The sequence below is a fragment of the Choloepus didactylus genome, chromosome 11, assembly GCF_015220235.1.
Source record: "Choloepus didactylus isolate mChoDid1 chromosome 11, mChoDid1.pri, whole genome shotgun sequence".
NCBI lineage: Eukaryota > Metazoa > Chordata > Mammalia > Pilosa > Megalonychidae > Choloepus > Choloepus didactylus.
In genome coordinates, this window is record NC_051317.1 from 83530149 (window position 1) to 83544096 (window position 13948).

The window sequence follows — 13948 nt, forward strand, 5'->3', positions numbered from 1 at the left end:
CTTCACATATTTAAAGTTACAATATAATGTGTTAACTAATAACCATGAAGCAAAAAGATCTTCAGTTTAATTGGAGATAATGTACATATTGCTTTAAATTGAATTCATTTTCCAATTCTTAACAAAGAGCCTGGATTCTCCTTTTTTTTTTCATTTCTTTATTTTTTCATTAATTTTTAGAAACCAGAAAGTAATGTAGTTAACTCTGCATTTTTATTCCCTTTTCTTGTTGCTCGTTGAGCCTGCTAAACCATAAATGGTTACCAAACTCCTACTTTTAGTTACTGATTAAGAAAATCTGTGGGCATGTACTCTTGGTGAACATTAGGCCTCAAAATCAATTGTAAAAATCCATAATGAGTAGGTCTATAACATTTTATTAAGGGAAGCCAAGATTCCCTTAATAAAGGGCATGCCTATAATCTTGACAGTTTCTATGAGTCTGAGCTCCAGACAATTCCATACCACATCCTGGTACACAGAACACCAGATGGGTTCATCCTGGACCCCAAATAAATAAGGAATGTCACCCATCTTTCTCGATGACTCCATCTTCCTGGAAAAGTTCTAATTGATTTCTCATTTTCTTAACTTATATATAGCCTTCACTTCCTGGATTTCCCTTCTCTATCAAATTAAGTGTATTACAAATCCTATAGAAAGATTGCAAGATATGGAGTCTTAAAACTCCACTCACCTGGCCTGTCTCATCCCCCTCATTCAGATGCAGATGTAACAAACATCCCAGGACCTAAGATGCTCTTTTGCTGAGCTGGAAATTTCAATTTAAATTATCTCTTTTAAACCATACAACAACCTGCATATTTAATAAGGAAATTAAGTGACTTGACCAGGATCACCCAGCTGGTAGTTAGCAGAGGCAAGCGAGGAACTTCACATGTGGTGGTAAATTCCCATCTTTCTTCTATTCCATTGGGCTAACCTAGTCATAAAATAGATAAAAAATATCTGCTCTGCTAGGCCTTGTTTTGAGTATTATTATCATTATTAACTGGTAATAATAATAAACATAAAAAAACAAAAAGATGTTAAAGAAAACAAGGTACTATAAACGAATAGGGTGATAATATAGTGAATGGCAAAGACCTTAAACATTTTTTTCTTCATTATTGAAAATTTGTAACAGTAATTACTAGAAATAAACCAGGCAGTAACTGAGGTTTGGGAATAATTTTAATGTGGATATTGTCGTTGAATCAACATATTTCAACTGCAACATCTCTGAATACAAATAGATGAAGAAAGGGTTTATTATCTAGGATCTTTCAGACAGTATTTTGTAGAATCTTCCAGATGGTACGTTTTCCTTGCCTCTAAAGAATCAGCTTCTGGTTTTGTAATTTTACCAGGATTATACTGCAAGAGACTTTAAGGAGAGAGAAAAAAAATCATGATAATAGCTCTCTATGAAAGGTGAACCCATTTATCTTGCAAGTCATAATGAAAGGGTTTGAAAAGGCCTTTGAACTGGCTTCTGGCAAGTGGCAACATTAACAAGCCTGTTTCGAGAAGAGCTTTTGAACTCCTGGCAAGTGGAAACATCAGTCCCCACAAATCATCAGGAAAGCTCAGGTCAAAAGTGCAGCAGCAGGAAAGTATTTCCTTCCATATTTCAGAAAGAGCAATGTATCTGCATGAGCTATCATGTTTATGCATATTTAGGCAGTTTTCAAGGAGGCTTCATATCCAGAAATGGATAAAGATGATTCCACTAGTGCCTGGGGCAATATTTTTCAAACGGCAGGTTGCAAGACAATAGTGATCATGAAAGCAATTTAGTGGGTCCTAATCATCTTTTTAAAGTAAAGAAAATAGAATAAATAGAAAATATCAGAAGGCGACCCAGCAGTAAGTGTAAATATTGTGAGTGAAAACTCCATTTTAGGTGTGTGTTTTTTTCTTAGTCACAATGTAAAATGCGTTTTTACTATGAGCTATAGTTATAAAAGTAGAAAACCACTGGACTGGAGGTGTGGATTCTCAGACCCCTAAAGTTGGGAAAACTTTAGATCTGAAGTCAGAACCAGGGAAACTCCAGAATTAAGTTGCTCTACCCCAGTCTTCTCTAGATCAGGACAATATATTAGGTAAAAGATGGTGAGATGAAACCAGTTACCCTGAACCATTTGCCTTAGGTAGATAAATTCTATGAAATCACTTCTTCAATTTCTGATTTCAGCCCCAAACTAATGGTTTCTCCTTCAAAAGACCAATATGGTCTGAAAATCCAAATAAAACTGATGTGTGTCTTCCTGTCACATTTTCTTTTGCTTTCATTTTGATGGACATAGACACTTGCATGGTCTTGCCTCTATTCATTACTAAGCCTCTAGGATAATTCCATAAAAGTTATCAGCACTTACTTTGATCTAATTACATCTTATCCATTCATGAAATGAGAGAGGCACTTGACATTAATTCTAGGTAATCATTTCAAACAATGACATTTGAGGAAGAAGAAAGTTTGAAATATCAGTTTAAAGAAAACCAATTTAAAATAACTCCAAAGTCAGCTCATTTATTTAACATAAGTTTACATTTAAACCTTTTTAAAGGAAATGGATGTTGACTGGCTTATGACAAATATCCTTTATTGGATATGGTAAGACTATAAAATATGCATGGGTTAATTTGTATAAAGTTAGGCACATGGAAATTTTAATTTTTTTTCCAAATGTAATTCAAATATCTCAAAAAAAAAAAAAGATCATTATTCTAGAGCACCACTGTCCAAAAGAACTTTCTGTGATAATGGAAATGCTCTACTTCCGACTTGTGCAGATGGTAATTTCTAGCTCCATGTGACTAGTGCATACTTGAAATGTGGTCAATGTGACTGAGGAATTGAGTTTTTATTTTAGTTGATTTTAAATTAATTTAATTTAAGCCATATATGGCCAATGGCTAATATATTGAACAGCACAGTATTAGAGTGCTTAATTTCCTTGTTAATTCAAAACAAATAAAAATCTTTTTTCCCATAATGCTGCCAAAAGAAAATCACTCATTTGTGACTTTTCACCCATCTTGTCATTTGCTCTTTTCAAGTCTTTCCTCTTATGTGCATCTTTTAATGATGTCTTGCACACAGTAGGTACTTAATAAATGCTAGTTGTTACTATCATTATTACTCAAACAGTGCTCAGTTTTTCCCTTAAATTAATCATTAACACTTAAGTTTATCAGGAGTTGTTTTGAGGATCTGTTGTGCTGAAATCAACCACATAAGGCATTATTTTGAACTATGTTTTCGAACTGCAGATTGAAACCCATTAGTGTTTCATAAAAGCAATTTAGTGGCATATAAGCATTGTTATATGAATTGTTTTTGTTACTAAGTCTTATAATTGAAACCTATTTTACTAAATATTTCTAAAATATCATATGTTAGGTGCCAGATGGGTAAATTGCTTTTAATTTACTTGGGCAAATTCTTTCACCTATTTGGGCCCAAATATATTTATTTATTAAATGGGGCTTGTGCCAGACCAGGTTTCACAGAAAAAATAAGACAGCAACTTAATAGACTGAGGATCACTAGGGTATGGAGGAGACTGTGACAAACTGGAGAACTCGTATCCCAACTGAAAAAAATAATGCCCCTCAGCTCCAGCCAATTTTGGCTTATGCTTATTTAGACTCTGTTAAATGCCTTTGTTTTTCAAGATGAACCAACAATTTAGATTTTATGAGTGTTGAAAGTAAACCCATTAAAAAATAATGTGTCACCCAGGGGAGTGAATCTCCCTGGCAACGTGGAATATGACTCCCGGGGAGGAATGTAGACCCGGCATCGTGGGACGGAGAACATCTTCTTGACCAAAAGGGGGATGTGAAAGGAAATGAAATAAGCTTCAGTGGCAGAGAGATTCCAAAATGAGCCGAGAGATCACTCTGGTGGGCACTCTTATGCACACTTTAGACAACCCTTTTTAGGTTCTAAAGAATTGGGGTAGCTGGTGGTGGATACCTGAAACTATCAAACTACAACCCAGAACCCATGAATCTCGAAGACAGTTGTATAAAAGTGTAGCTTATGAGGGGTGACAATGGGATTGGGAAAGCCATAAGGACCAAACTCCACTTTGTCTAGTTTATGGATGGATGTGTAGAAAAGTAGTGGAAGGAAAGAAACAGACAAAGGTACCCAGTGTTCTTTTTTACTTCAATTGCTCTTTTTCACTCTAATTATTATTTTTGTTATTTTTGTTTGTGTGCTAATGAAGGTGTCAGGGATTGATTTAGGTGATGAATGTACAACTATGTAATGGTACTGTAAACAATCGAAAGTACGATTTGTTTTGTATGACTGCGTGGTATGTGAATATGTCTCAATAAAATGATTAAAAAAAAAAATAATGTGTCAAAGGAATTTTAAGGTATGCAAATTATATCTGAATAAAGCCGTTAAAAAAATAATGTGTGGGCCCCCCAAAAAATCAAACCTGAGGGCTAGGTGTAGCCTGAGGTCACTGATTTGCAACTTCTGGACTGCATGATCTTTAAGATTCTTCCTAGCTCTGCTAGTCTGGTCTAATTCCTCTTGATGTGCCTTTCTTGAAAAGTGTAGCAGAGTTTGTGTCTGAGGAACAACTATACTTCCAGAAGTTACTTTTCTGAGAAAGGACAGCTAATTTAGCAATGGTTTCACTCTTTAAGGCCTAGACAACAAGAATTTAGATAAGTAGTTTGCAGAGAAATAAGAAATATAAGTTGAATAAAGGTAAATACTGACTGAAGTAGAAAACAAAATTTTTAAAAGAAGAAGAAAGAAGAGTGAGGTCAGAAAAAAAATAATCCAAATGACCGAGTAGCATAAAGAAGAGGAAAAGGAGAAACACCCTGATTACCCCGTGGCCCTGTAGTGTGTCTTTGTTTGTTTTAAGCACATTTGCATCTTCTATAATCTTATTCTTTTGAAAACACCAAAATGAATGTTAATTTACATTTGTCTGGAAATAGATCATATTCTAAATCATGAATAGTAGGTAATTACAATCCATAGTTTTAACCAATTTCCAAGAAGGATAAAAATCAGCTAAGACGGCATTCTTAACTCAATAATAGAGTATCCCTTTGCCCCCTACACATATATGGCAATTACATCCGGAAGACAATAAAGCAGCACCCTTTGGGCTCTAATTAAAGCCAGAAATGGTAGTGCAAAATTAAAGCCAAAAGTGGGAGTTGAGGAAACCTTCCTGGAACTATTTTCATTTTAGTTGTACATTTTTATCAGTCCCTTTCACCTCAATTCTAACCCAACCAATTTACTGAGAAGCATGTCATTCACAAAACAATGAAAATTAAGACTTCATTTAAAAAAATGATCAGGAAATATTAAGTACAGCTGTGGAGAATTAAAGTACTTTAAAGTTCTGACCAACGCCACTAAACTTTTTTTATGAACATTAGTTCATCTAATTGAAACCTAAGTTCAATTCTGTTATTTCTTCAGATGTCCTTCCTCTTCCCAGCTATGCTTCATCTTATGGTCATAAATGCACTATTTGATCTTTAGAAAGTTGAGGAAATAAAATTTCCAGTATTTCCCATGGTCTAAAAAACTTAGAAAGAGAAAGAAGAAGAAAGGGGTAGAGGGAGTGTGTGAGAGAGCGAGAAATGCCTTGTTTCAAGCCAGAGAAAGGCTCCAGTGTCAGAATCAGAAATTCTTAAATCTAAATCATCTGCTGAGTAAAAATATTAGAAATGGAGCAAAAGAAATGGCTCAAGTTGTCTTTTTTGACTCTTTAATTTTATTCAACTCAACTATGTATTTAATCTTAAATTATATGTCTTGCAGGCTTGTAGGTGTTAAGGAACACAGTAAGGACAAAAACATGGACATGCCCTCTGATATATATATATTTTTTAATTTCATTGGGAGTTCAAGCTTACATGCATGCAAGGAAACACATAAAGGAGAAGAGGATGGATTATAGGGGCTTTGGGAAGCCAGAAAATGAGTCATCCTGTGTGCTTGCCCTGGAAGGAGACAGACTCCTGTCGCCGAGCTCAGCTGGCCCAGTCCCTTCCTTCTATAGAAGGATGAGGAAACAGAGGTGCAGACAGGGAGAGAGATTTGCATGAGGCTGATCGGCCTAGACCTGAAACTCGGGTTCTGGGCTCCCTGCCCCATGCTCTGTACCAATCAAATACCAAATCTGTACAAATCCTGTTGTGTTTAATGTTTCTCCTGGTCCCAGTTTATATTTGAGACTTACAAATTATACTCATCTGGTTCACAGGATTAAATATGCTGGAGCTATAAGCCTCCGGTATATTAACCACTGTTTTCTCAGAGGAAGAAAGTTTTTTAAAACGGCAAATTCCTCTCTTCCCCCTGTAAACAGGTATTGTGTGCTCACTGTTTGCCAGATCGCATGCTGGGTGCTGGGGAAAGAGTACAGGGTTCAAGATGGGGTCCCTGGCCTTTGGGAGCTGACCTTTCGGAGGGAGAAATGCCATGTCATTGAATGCATGGTGCTGTGGGTCAGAAGATACAACATTAATTTAAATACCACTGAAACAGGAAAAGGCCGCCAGTTAAACAGCCAGGCAATGCCTTGACAAAGGCATGTCGGCACATGAATCACTGACATCAGCCTCTTTTGCTTCTGAACTTTAAGTCTGTGTGATGTGGCCATTTCCCTGCCTTCCGCTGCAGCTCTTGGCGTATGACAGAGAGAATCCTCCACCACACATCTCTGCAACAACAACAACAGAAAAATGTCACTCAGCTTCACCTTCACCTACTTGTGAATATCTCCCTTCCTTAGGTCCTAAAAGCAAACTTTAGGCAGTCAAGAAGCTGGAGATGTTCTTAAAATGCAGATTCTGATTCAGGAGGTCTGGAGTAGGGTCTGAGATTCTGCATTTATTTCAAGAATGTATAGGTGATGATGTGCTGGTTCATGGGCCACTTTGAATAGCAAGACCATAAAATAATTGGTGACAGCTTTGTAAAAACCTAGAGAATTGTGGTTAGTCTTGAATGATGAATGAATCCTCCACTAAAATCGAAGACACAATGCTGTTCTGCATACACAGCTTTTTTGGTCTCAATTCTGATCATGTTCTCCCATTCAACAGTAACTGTAGGAATTATGGATTTTCAAGACATATGTGATGTAAAAATGTACCTCTTGGAGCTGACGACATGACAGGTAAGTCAAGAAATCAATCATTGAATTGTCCAATGTGTCAGGCACATGCCAGTCAGATTATCAGATAATTACAACACAGAGTAAAATAACCACATCAGGCCTCATAGGGTACCATGAAAGTATGCAGAACCCTAACCCAACCTCAGGAGTGGGGGACCGGTAAAAGAGTTTGGAGACAGATGGCTTTCCTGCAGGATAGAAACCGATAAGTATTATTCATATACGACCTCGAGCCTAACAATTTTCAGAAACAAAGTGAAAACCCCGAGGAATATTTTTCTCCTCTGTGTCTTTACTGGTTGGCCTAAATCAAGATCCAGAAGGATATTTTTCAACAGGTGTTCTCACTTTTCCATGGGGCGAAACTGATATAATGCAGAGTGCTCTGAGTAGCTCTAGACATAACAAATCACCATGACCCAGGAAACTAGGGCAAGTTGGGACTTCATTACCTAAATATTATGCACATGATAAAATATGTGATCAGTGACCAGAGTTGCTAAAATTCTCATTTAGTTGCTATGAAACAACTGCTTTGTGGTCTCCAGAAATACCCTTGCCCTGTCCATTCAATTTTTTTTCAAACAAGCTGAATTTCTGTTTTCTATCTACCTATAAGTGGTAGAATTCAAAAAATAAGTAAACTAAAGTAGAATTGTATACAAAGTGAGAAGTAAAAAAAAAAAAAAAATCCATTGATAATTTGGACCTATGAGTTTAAGAAAATGTAATCACACATATAAAGGCAATTTTTAAAGCAAATATTCTCTTTTAAATCTGTAAGCATAGAAGTGTGTATGTATATGTCTGTATCACCTTAAGTAACTCTGTTTTTCAAGAGGGTCATGATAGCATTTTTTTCTTGCCATTTTTTTAAGAGAAGTTGTAGGTTTTCGCAAAAATGTCATGCAGAAATTAGAGCTCCCATATATCCCCCCCCCAGTTTTTCATATTATTAATACTTCATGATATCATTTTTTATAAATGATAGCATTTTAAATACTACTTTTTAGTTATCTTATACACATTTTAGTGAAAAACACTGATTACATTTTTGTAAAAATTAACCTAATTCATCTTATCTTTCCAACTAATGATTGTTTACATGATTATTTTCACCTTTTAAAATACCATCAAACACATTAAAATCTTAGCAAATGTATTGGCAATCAAACTAGTTTTTAAGAGGAAAACCACTGGAGACCAAAAAGGGATAGTGTTGCCAATTGTTTTTAAATATGAGAATATTCAGATTTGAGCTAAATGTGTGCTTTAAAATGGATCATAGGGGATTACAAATTCTGAAACTTTATATGAATTTTTTTAGATGCTAGGGTATTAGAATAGCCAGAAGGAAATAACTGAAAAGGTGGAATTGTAACCCATAATTCTTTGAAATTTGCTCTCTAACTACTTGTTAAATCATACTTTGAGAGTTTTCACTGTTATGTATATGTTACATTTCACAATAAAAAAAAAGGTATAAAAAAATGGTTCATAGGAATGCCTAAAGTGCTGTGTTCTTAAGGGATGTCTTAAGAGTGTTCGTTAATAGTAAAAGGCATAACCATATAGGTTTTCTTTATAAAAGACAGAAATAATGAGCCATGCAGTTAACACTGTCACTTTCTGGTAAGAGGCGTCGGCTACCTGCTTTACTTCTTCAGGTAAGGATTACTCATTTCCTCTGAAATCTTCAAATGTTCTTCCAAACTTCTGGTGACATAATCTGTTGCTGTAGTAACCTCTCCAAATACGTCAAAAGACGACTAATCAAAGGAATTCAGCACCAATTTTAATTTGTCATGACCTAGAGCTACTATTCTCCAAGTGTACCAATGCTCCATTTTAGAAAGCATCTATGTGAGATTGCCAGCCAACAATCTATTAAAATCTATTAAACAATTTTTCATCTCCCTTAATGGCTCAGCTACAGATATTTGCTTCCTGCTGAGGTCAGAAAGTATACTAGCTATAGAAATTGTGAATTATTTTGGATGGCAGAATTCTTTGACCGGGCCCTCTATTTTAACAACTTAAGTGGAGCAATAAGTAGAAGTCTATAAAATAGGAAATAAAGGGAGCAGAAAATCCACATTGTCCTTTTTTAGTTGGCAGAACTATTCTTTTTTTTTGTAGTAAGTCTCGCAAAATGTAAAATTTGAATTCTGAAAATAACCTCAAAATGAGTTTTCCTTCAGGTGTACTACTGAATTACTATCAGAAAGACAGTTTTTCAGTTGCTTTGCATTTGCAGCAAAAAGCCATAAATAGAGTGCAAGGACTGAATTTTCTTTCTGTTTTTTATTTTTTTAAATACATTTTCTTTCTATTCTCTTATATCAAAATAGGAATTTGATGTGGCGATAGATCTGAGTGCAAGCATAATAATTTTTGGAATTGAAATGAGTATAAGGGCAATGAAATCATCAAGGTCAAGTTTGAAAATAATTTAAATATGGGTCATTCCAAAATAAGTGTATTCTCATTTTTCCCTGATTGGCCTTCTGGATTTTCCCTTGGGTTAGAATTATGCTTTGACTTATGAACTTTTTCCATGAATAATATTTGAAGTTAACCCCTTGGACTATCCTTGCAAGAAGCTAACAGATTCATGGCATTTAATTTCTTGTTAATATATTTATAGCCCATTCATGTGTCTTGCATTATGTTTTACTGGGGATACAAAGATCAAATGACATGATTCCTTCCTCCAAAAGTGCACGGTCTACTGGGGAAACCAATTTATCATCACTGTCAATACGGTATCATGTCAGTAATTTACTGGGTACCAAGAGGCTTCAGATAAGAAGCAACTAACCAAGAGTAGCTATGACAAGTAAGGGCCCCAAGGTGACAGATCACTGGAAGGATGGAAAGAAAATAAAGCGGAGAAAGGTGTTCCTGACTGGAGGGACAAGCAAGGTCACAGAGTAAAAAGGTTAAATTCCTTCAAGAAACTAAAACTAGATTTTGGTATAGTAGCTCATAGTGCATGTATATGGTGGGTGGAGAGGTGAGAAAAAGAAATAGCATATTCAAAAATGAATCTGGAGAGGGAAGCAGTTTCAAGACCATGAAGGAGTTTAGGTGCTACATCAGGGACATGTTAATCAAGGAATTGATATTTGGCCTATTAGCAGAAGTTCTACCAGCCCTAACAGAAATTATCTGATAGATATATCTTGACTGTATTTGATATTTTTTGAAAGTTAGAAAGATTTGCACTTGATTATTCCCATATTCCTATAGATACTAAGGACATAAAAACCCAAGGCTCATGGGCCAGATAAGTCTAATTCTTTCTCACTCCTATCCAAAATAAAGATGCCTATATGCCGGAGGTAAGGCAGTATGTAATATCAGGTAAAGGCGATGTATAAAGGGATGCAAAAAAAAGAAAGAGATACTGGCAATTAGGGGGAAGACAAATTGCCACTCATGCTGTAAAGCCCAAAATTAAAACCTTCAAATTCTGCAGTAGTTCGAAGAGAGATTCCCTGAGCCTGGGGAGGTCTCTAGGTTGAAGAGTGATAGGGAAAAGAAGGAAATAAGGAATGAGAAAGAGAGGCTTTCTTGAGACCAAGAATTAATTGGGAGAAAAAAAAACAACAGTTTTCTGTTTTTTTGTTTTGTTTTGTTTTTTGTTTTGTTTTTTTTTTTAAAGCAAAGTAAAAACCGTTGGTGATAAAAAATTGCAAGCTAAGTTGATAGAAGAAACTTGCACAGGAGATTTAAATCAGATGGCAAAGGTGCTTTGTTTAAAGTTTTAAGACCTTGGATAGATTTTTCACCTCTGTACCTTTTTCCTCTCTTGCTTTGAAGTAAATGAACATCTTAATCCAATTACTTCCTGGTTGGATCTTTCTTTAACCCCTTGAGATTTTTTTTTCTTTAATGACAAACACCATAAACTTCTCCTCTAGGCCACGTTCCTATTAAAGATGAAGCTTCCACCTAATCCACACTTTTATATTCACTGCCACCTTAGGCTCTCGTCATCTTTGCCAAGACTAATACACAGGAGGACAATATGGTGCGATAGTTAACAGCATGGTTTCTGGAGGCAAACCGCATGAGGCCAATTCCCAAGACTGCTGCTGCGATCTGTATTTTCTTGGGAAAAGTATTTAACTGCTCCATGACTATTTTCTTACATCCATAAAGGGGGGGAGGGGTGGAGGAAGGGAAAGAGAGAGAGAGGGAGGGAGTGAGGGGGAAAGAGAGAGAGAATGAATGAATGAATGAATGAATACTGGCCTCATGAGAATGACCAAATGTCCAGTGACCTTTCACTATAGAAGAGATTGCTGGAGCTGCAGTAAACATATTGCAACTAAGCATTAAGGGAAGGTCAAGAGCATCACAGCAACCTTGGCCCTGAAATTCTTCAGACATTGTACCTGCCCTGGTTTACCAATCATCACTCTGTTCCATAAGTGAGGAAAATAAATAACCCCTATCTTTTGCAAGTTATTTATTTAGGTTTTTTGTTACTTGCAGCTAATCCTAACTCCTAACCAATAATAATTTTTTAAAAAAATCTATCCAAGCTCCTTTACAAAGTTCTCTCTCCAATTTATGCTTCAGTTGGATCAGAAGTTATTTCTCCTTTTGAATTCTTATATTATTCATTTTACTTACTTCTAATATGCAGCTTAAATACTGGTTATTTCTTGGCTGATTAGAATTTATTTCTCTAATAGGACTATAAACTGCAGCACAACCATGTCCTCTTTTCCCATGGGGTCAACAGCACTTTGTGCTATGAACACGTAGGGATATTTGTTAACTCCTGGGTTGGTATAAAGAGGGGATTTTTTTTTTTAAGGCATTTTTCTCTCCTATAAAGAGTTGCAGCTTCCGGCCGCTGCGGTGTAAGGCACCCGTTCCGGCTCTGGCCTTGCCGCACCTGCTCTGCTGCTACACGCAGCCCTGGCGGCCCCAGAGCGTGGTGCGCATCTACAGAGAACGCCTTAGCTAACAGCCGCCGAAAGCACAGCCAGCGCCTTTTCGGCGGCTGCGACAGCTCCTCCACCTACTTAGACCTCAAAAACAGATATGGCTTCTCAGAGTTGGAGGACTCCCGCTACTCCAACAAAACGGTTGTAGGAGCTGAACCACAAAGAGCGCAGCGCCTGGGTCCCGCATCGCGACAGAGGCTACTATTGACCCACAGTGGTGGAGGTGGACATAGCTGTCGGAGAACCCTTCATGCAGAATACAGGCTTATTGTAGAAAATCTTTCTAGTCTTTGCAGTTGACAAGGATTAAAGAATTTCATGAGGTAAGCAGGTGAATTGACCTAGGCAGTTGCGCACAAAGAACTCACAAACGAAGGCATGGTTGAGTTTCGCTCCTACTCTGACACGAAGTATGCTTTGATTATACTCGATGGTACAGAAATAAATGACAGAAATACTAGGCTCTTTGAAAATAAACTGTGGAGGAGCCACAGGCGGTCCTAGTGTGTGACACATCAAGGTTGATGTCCAGAGGAAGGTCACCAAGTCACAGAACAGTCGCGGTAGAGCTCAAAGGAGCTCAGGAAATCGCTCCCCATCTAGGACACAGAGCAAAGATCTGTAGTATTCTTGATCAAAAGGCAGAAACTCTAAATGAAAGAGCAAATTTAAGCCTAAATCTGATCAGGGCTCCCGCTCCAAAGATAAGTAGAAGAAATCTCGAGGCTGGTATTGATCTCAAACTTTTTCCCCCCAAGGAAAAGGAAAAGGTGATATAATCCAGAGCAAAGAGCCATTCTCATTCTCATTCACAACTACCTCTTTCACTCTCAAGGATTCAAAGGCTGTGTCTCAAAGGGACACTTCCACCAGCAAGAGCTAAGTCAAGATCCCATTTTAGATCTCACTCAAAGTCAAGCGCAAGGTCCAGATTGCATTCCGTAGATTAACCTGAAACTCTACATTCTTTACACGCTATTGCACAACACTTTCTTACTTGCTTAGGCAGTTACTAATGCCAACCGCCTAACATTGTCAGGCAGTGTTAGTACTTGGCCTCTTCTGCAAGAGGTATTGCCTGGAAATAGAGACACTGAAATTTGATTTATGGCCAAACCACGAAAAAAATGAGGTTCCACAGAAATGGTGGCATAAAGTCAAAAGACCACTCTTCTTTGTAAAATTAAGATAATTTTGATATTACAGTTTTTTGTTGTTTTGTTTTGTTAGCTAAAGCAACTTTTGTAAAGATTAAGCTCATTTATTTTTTTTAATATTTCAGCAGAATCTGCTACAGGTTTGTTTTGTTTTGTTTGCTTTTTTTTTTTTTTTTTTTTTTTTTTTTTGATCATCATTTTATTGAGATATATTCACATACCACGCAGTCATACAAAACAAATTGTACTTTCGATTGTTTACAGTACCATTACATAGTTGTACATTCATCACCTAAATCAATCCCTGACACCTTCATTAGCACACACACAAAAATAACAAGAATAATAATTAGAGTGAAAAAGAGCAATTGAAGTAAAAAAGAACACTGGGTACCTTTGTCTGTTTGTTTGCTTCCCCTACTTTTCTACACATCCATCCATAAACTAGACAAAGTGGAGTTTGGTCCTTATGGCATTCCCAATCCCACTGTCACCCCTCATAAGCTACATTTTTATACAACTGTCTTCGAGATTCATGGGTTCTGGGTTGTAGTTTAATAGTTTCAGGTATCCACCACCAGCTACCCCAATTCTTTAGAACCTAAAAAAGGTTGTCTAAAGTGTGCGTAAGAGTGCCCAC

General features: G+C 36.7%; 1 pseudogene; it reads left to right on the plus strand.

Annotated features, from left to right (window-relative positions):
* Nucleotides 1-7180: 7180 nt before the first annotated feature.
* LOC119506073 lies at nucleotides 7181-13101 on the plus strand (annotated as a pseudogene).
* The last annotated feature ends 847 nt before the right edge of the window (nucleotides 13102-13948 follow it).